Raw genomic sequence first — 6362 nt, 5'->3', positions numbered from 1 at the left:
TCCAACAGGTCCTATATTCAGACTGCATAGTCTAGTTCAGGGGTCTTCAACCTTTTCTTGCCTAGGCACCCCCTCTCAGGCAAACCGGCGACCCAGGGACCCCCATCATACATTTTTATTAAATTTGTCTTATCAGGTGAATGATAATGGCAAGGAGAATTCATCAACATTTTTTAAATGAGATTTGGTAAATAGTTATTATTTAGACTTTCCAGCATTATTATTGGAAGAGGAAGTGTGAACTCTTAACAGACTATTAGCTTGAAAGGTAACTGTAAGCACATGTTCGTTAAGAGCAACTGTTTAGCTGGTTAAACAAAGGTTAGCCATACTTAATGTCCAAGCTAAGAAAGCCTACCGACAGCCAGTGGCACTTGCTGCACTGGTAACCTATTATCAGGTGCTTTTTCAAAGCTCTAGTGAGTAATATTTGGCTCCAGTGAGGGCAATTGGCTCCAGTGAGGGCAATTGGCTCCAGTGAGGGCAATTGGCTCCATATTAGAAAGAGGGTATTCTCTTCTCTACCATAGATAACGTCATTCAATATTTGTTTATTCTGTTGCTAGTGATATTAATCAACCTTAGGGGGGGGGGGGAAATACACTTATACTGAACAAAAATATAAATGCAACAATTTAATTGATTTTACTGTGTTCACTTGAGGAATTCAGTCCATTTAAAATAATTAATAAGGTCCTAATCTTTCGATTTTACATGACTGGGCAGGAATGCAGCCATGGTTGGGCCTGGGAGGGTATAGGCCCATCCACTGGGGAGCCAGGCCCACCCAATCAGAATGGGTTTCTCCCCACAAAAGGGCTTTATTACACAGAAATACTATTCCGTTTCATCAGCTGTCCGGGTGGCGGGTCTCAGACGATCCCGCAGGTGAAGAAGCCGGATGTGGAGGTCCTGGGCTGGCATGGTTACACATGGTCCACGGTTGTGAAGCCGGTTGCAAGTACCTCCAAATTATCAAAAACGATGTTGGCTAATGGTAGAGAAATGAACATTCAATTATCTGGCAACAGCTCTGGTGGACATTCCTGCAGTCAGCATGCCAATTGCACCCTACCTCAACTTGAGGCATCTGTGGCATTTTGTTGTGTGACACAACTGCACATTTTAGTGGCCTTTTATTGTCCCCAGCACAAGGTGCACCTGTATAATGATCATGCTGTTTAATCAGCTTCTTCATATGCCACACCTGTCAGTTGGATGGATTATCTTGGCTAAGGAGAAATGCTCCCTAACAGGGAGCAAAATAAGCTTTCTGTGCGTATGAAATATTTCTTGGATCTTTTAATTTCAGCTCATGAAAGGTCTCATTTATATTTTTGGTCAGTGTACACACACACACACACACTGAGTGGCCAGAACTTTAGGAACAACTATTTAATATTGACTTGCATCCCCTTTTGCCCTCAGAACAGCCTCAATTCATCAGGGCATGGATTCAACAAGGTGTTGAAAGCGTTCCACAGGGATGCTGGCCCGTGTTGACTCCAATGCTTCCCACAGTTGTCAAGTTGGCTGGATGTCCTTTGGGTGGTGGACCATTCTTGATACACACAGGAAACTGTTGAGAGAGTGAAAAACCCAGTAGCATTGCAGTTCTTCACACTCAAACCAGTGCGCTGGGCACATACTACCATACCCCATTCAAAGGCACTTAAATATTTTGTCTTGCCCATTCACCCTCTTAATGGAACACACACAATCCATGTCTCAGGGCTTAAACATCCTCCTTTAACCTGTCTCTTCCCCTTCATCTAAACTGATTTGAAGTGGATATAACAAGTGACATCAATAAGGGATTATAGCTTTCACCCGGATTCACCTGGTCAGTCTGTCATGGAATGAGCAGGTGTTCCTAATGTTTTGTGCACTCAGTAGGTATTTAGGAAGGAAATGGGGATACCTAGTCAGTTGTACTACTGAATGCCTTCAACTGAAGTGTGTGTGTGTGTGTGTGTATGTATATATATATATATATATCTACACACACATTGCTCAAAAAAATAAAGGGAACACTAAAATAACACATCCTAGATCTGAATGAATGAAATATTCTTATTAAATACTTTTTTCTTTACATAGTTCAATGTGTTGACAACAAAATCACACAAATTATCAATGGAAATCAAATTTATCAACCCATGGAGGTCTGGATTTGGAGTCACACTCAAAATTAAAGTGGAAAACCACACTACAGGCTGATCCAACTTTGATGTAATGTCCTTAAAACAAGTCAAAATGAGGCTCAGTAGTGTGTGTGGCCTCCACGTGCCTGTATGACCTCCCTACAACGCCTGGGCATGCTCCTGATGAGGTGGCGGATGGTCTCCTGAGGGATCTCCTCCCAGACCTGGACTAAAGCATCCGCCAACTCCTGGACGGTCTGTGGTGCAACGTGGCGTTGGTGGATGGAGCGAGACATGATGTCCCAGATGTGCTCAATTGGATTCAGGTCTAGGGAATGGGCGGGCCAGTCCATAGCATCAATGCCTTCCTCTTGCATGAACTGCTGACACACTCCAGCCACATGAGGTCTAGCATTGTCTTGCATTAGGAGGAACCCAGGGCCAACCGCACCAGCATATGGTCTCACAAGGGGTCTGAGGATCTCATCTCGGTACCTAATGGCAGTCAGGCTACCTCTGGCGAGCACATGGAGGGCTGTGCGGCCCCCCAAAGAAATGCCACCCCACACTATGACTGACCCACCGCCAAACCGGTCATGCTGGAGGATGTTGCAGGCAGCAGAACGTTCTCCACAGCGTCTCCAGACTCTGTCACATGTGCTCAGTGTGAACCTGCTTTCATCTGTGAAGAGCACAGGGCGCCAGTGGCGAATTTGCCAATCTTTGTGTTCTCTGGCAAATGCCAAACGTCCTGCACGGTGTTGGGCTGTAAGCACAACCCCCACCTGTGGACGTCGGGCCCTCATACCACCCTCATGGAGTCTGTTTCTGACCGTTTGAGCAGACACATGCACATTTGTGGCCTGCTGGAGGTCATTTTGCAGGGCTCTGGCAGTGCTCCTCCTTGCGCAAAGGCGGAGATAGCGGTCCTGCTGCTACGGCCTCCTCCACATATCCTGATGTACTGGCCTGTCTCCTGGTAGCTCCTCCATGCTCTGGACACTACGCTGACAGACACAGCAAACCTTCTTGCCACATCTCGTATTGATGTGCCATCCTGGATGAGCTGCACTACCTGAGCCACTTGTGTGGGTTGTAGACTCCGTATCATGCTACCACTAGAGTGAAAGCACCGCCAGCATTCAAAGGTGACCAAAACATCAATGAAAATAGTCTGGGTAGCCATTTGATTAGATGTTCAGGAGAATTATGGCTTGGGGGTAGAAGCTGTTTAGAAGATTCTTGGACCTAGACTTGGTGCTCTGGTACTGCTTGCTGTGGGGTAGAAGAGAGAACAGTCTTTGACTTGGGTGGCTGGAGTCCATGAAATTTTTTTAGGGCCTTCCTCTGAAACCACCTGGTGTAGGAGGTCCTGGATGGCAAGAAACTTGGCCCAATGATGTACTGGGCCATACGCACTACCCTATGTAGAGCCTTGCAGTTGGAGGCCGAGCATTTGCCGTACCAGGCAGTGAAGCAACCAGTCAGGATCCTCTCGATGGTGCAGCTGTAGAACCTTTTGAGGATCTGAGGACCCATGCCAAATCTTTTCAGTCTATGGAGGGGGATAGGTTTTGTCGTGCCCTCTTCACGGCTGTCTTGGTGTGCTTGAACCATGTTAGTTTGTTGGTGATGTGAACACCAAGGACCTTGAAGCTCTCAACCTTCTCCACTACAGCCTCGTCGATGAGAATGTGGGGGTGCTCTGTTCTCTTTTTCCTATAGTCCACAATCATCTCCTTTGTCTTGATCACTTTGAGGGAGAGGTTGTTGTCCTGGCACCACACGGCCAGGTCTCAGACCTCCTCCCTATAGGCTGTCTTGTTGTTGTCGGTGATCAGGCCTACCACTGTTGTGTCATCGGCAAACTTAATTATGGTGTTGGCCGTGCAGTCATGAGTGAACAGGGAGTACAGGAGGGGACCGAGCACACACATCTGAGGGGCCCCTGTGTTGTTACATACCCTTACACCTGGATCCAGTTACAGAGGGAGGTGTTTAGTCCCAGGGTCCGAAGCTTATTGATTAGCTTTGAGGGCACTATGGTGTTGAACGCTGAGCTGTAGTCAATGAATAGCATTCTCACATAGTTGTTCCTTTTGTCCAGGTGGGAAAGGGCAGTGTGGAGTGCAATCGAGAATGAGATTGCATCATCTGTGGATCTGTTAGGGCGGTATGCAAATTGGATTGGGTCTAGGATTTCTGGGATAATGGTATTGTGAGCCATGACCAGCCTTTCAAAGCACTTCATGGCTACAGACGTGAGTGCTACGGGTCAGTTGTCATTTAAGCAGGTTACATTAGTATTCTTTGGCACAGGGACTATGGTGGTCTGCTTAAAACATGTTGATATTACAGACTCAGACAGGGAGAGGTTGAAAATGTCAGTGAAGACACTTGCCAGTTGGTCAGCGCATGCTCGAAGTACACGTTCTCACAATCCATCTGGCCCTGCGGTCTTGTGAATGTTGACCTGTTTAGGTCCTACTCACACCAGCTGCGGAGAGCGTGATCACACAGTCTTCCGGAACAGCTGGTGCTCTCATCCGTGTTTCAGTGTTATTTGCCTCGAAGCAGGCATAGAAGCAGTTTCTCGTCTGGTAGGCTTGTGTCACTGGGAAGCTCTCGGCTGTGCTTCCCTTTGTGTAGTCTGCAATGGTTTGCAAGCCCTGCCACATCCGATGAGCATCAGAGACGGTGTAGTACGATTCAATCTTAGTCCTGTATTGACACTTTGCCTGTTTGATGGTTTGTCAGAGGGCATAGCGGGATTTCTTATAAGATTCCGGGTTAGAGTCCCGCTCCTTGAAAGCGGAAGCTCTAACCTTTAGCTCAGTGTGGATGTTGTCTGTAATCCAGGGCTTCTGGTTGGGGTATGTACGAGTGGCGCAGCGGTCTAAGGCACTGCATCTTAGTGCAAGAGGCATCACTGCAGTCCCTGGTTCGAATCCAGGCTGCATCACATCCGGCCATGATTGGGAGTCCCATAAGGCGGTGCACAAATAAGAATTTGTTCTTAACTACTTGCCTAGTTAAATAAATGTTAAATAAAAAAATGTGGGTACGGTCACTGTGGGGACGATGTCATCGATACACTTATTGATGAAGCCAATGACTGATTAGGTGTACTCCTTAATGCCATTGGAGGAATCCTGGAACATATTCCAGTCTGTGCTAGCAAAACAGTCCTGTAGCTTAGCATCTGCTTCATCTGACCACTTTATTGATCGAATCACTGGTGCTTCCTGCTTTAATTTTTGCTTGTATGCAGGAATCAGAAGGATAGAATTATCATCAGATTTGTCAAATGGAGAGCGAGGGAGATCTTTGTATGCGTCTCTGTGTGTGGAGTAAAGTATTATTTTTTTTCCTCTGTTTGCACATTTAACATGCTGATAGAAATTTAATGAGACGGATTTAATTTTCCATGCATTAACGTCCCCGGCTACTAGGAGCGCCACCTCTGGGTGAGTGTTTTCCTGTTTGCTTATGGCGGAATACAGCTCATTCAGTGTGGTCTTAGTGCCAGCATCAGTCTGTGGTGGTATGTAGACAGCTACAGAGAAATACAGAAACTCTCTTGGTAAATAGTGTGGTCTACAGCGTATCATGAGATACTCTACCTCACGCGAGCAAAACCTCGAGACTTCCTAAGATATCATGCACCAGCTGTCATTTACAAAAATACATAGTCCTCCTACGCTTGTTTTACCAGACGCCGCCGTTCTGTCCGATACAGCTTATAACCAGACAGCTGTATGTTGATAGTGTCGTCGTTCAGCCACGACTCTGTGAAGCATAAGATATTACAGTTTTGAATGTCCAGTTGGTAGTTTAATCTTCCGCATAGGTCATACATTTTATTTTCCAAAGATTACACGTTTGCTAGCAGAATGGAAGGAAGTGGGGGTTTATTAGATCGCCTACAAATTCTCAGAAGGCAGACCGCCCTCTGGCCTCCTTTTTCTCTGCCTTTTCTTCACACAAATGACAGGGATCTGGGCCTGTTCCCAGGAAAGCAGTATATCATTCACGTCAGACTCGTTAAAGGAAAAAAAGGATTCTGCCAGTCCATGGTGAGTAATCGCAGTTCTGATGCCCAGAAGTTATTTTCGGTCATAAAAGACTGTAGCGGCAACATTATGTACAAAATAAGTAAAATAATAAGTTATAAACAACACAAAGAAATGACCAAAAAAAAACAATTGGTTAGGAATA

The sequence above is a fragment of the Oncorhynchus nerka genome, linkage group LG27 (genome assembly GCF_034236695.1).
Source record: "Oncorhynchus nerka isolate Pitt River linkage group LG27, Oner_Uvic_2.0, whole genome shotgun sequence".
NCBI lineage: Eukaryota > Metazoa > Chordata > Actinopteri > Salmoniformes > Salmonidae > Oncorhynchus > Oncorhynchus nerka.
This window is presented reverse-complemented; position numbering follows the sequence as displayed.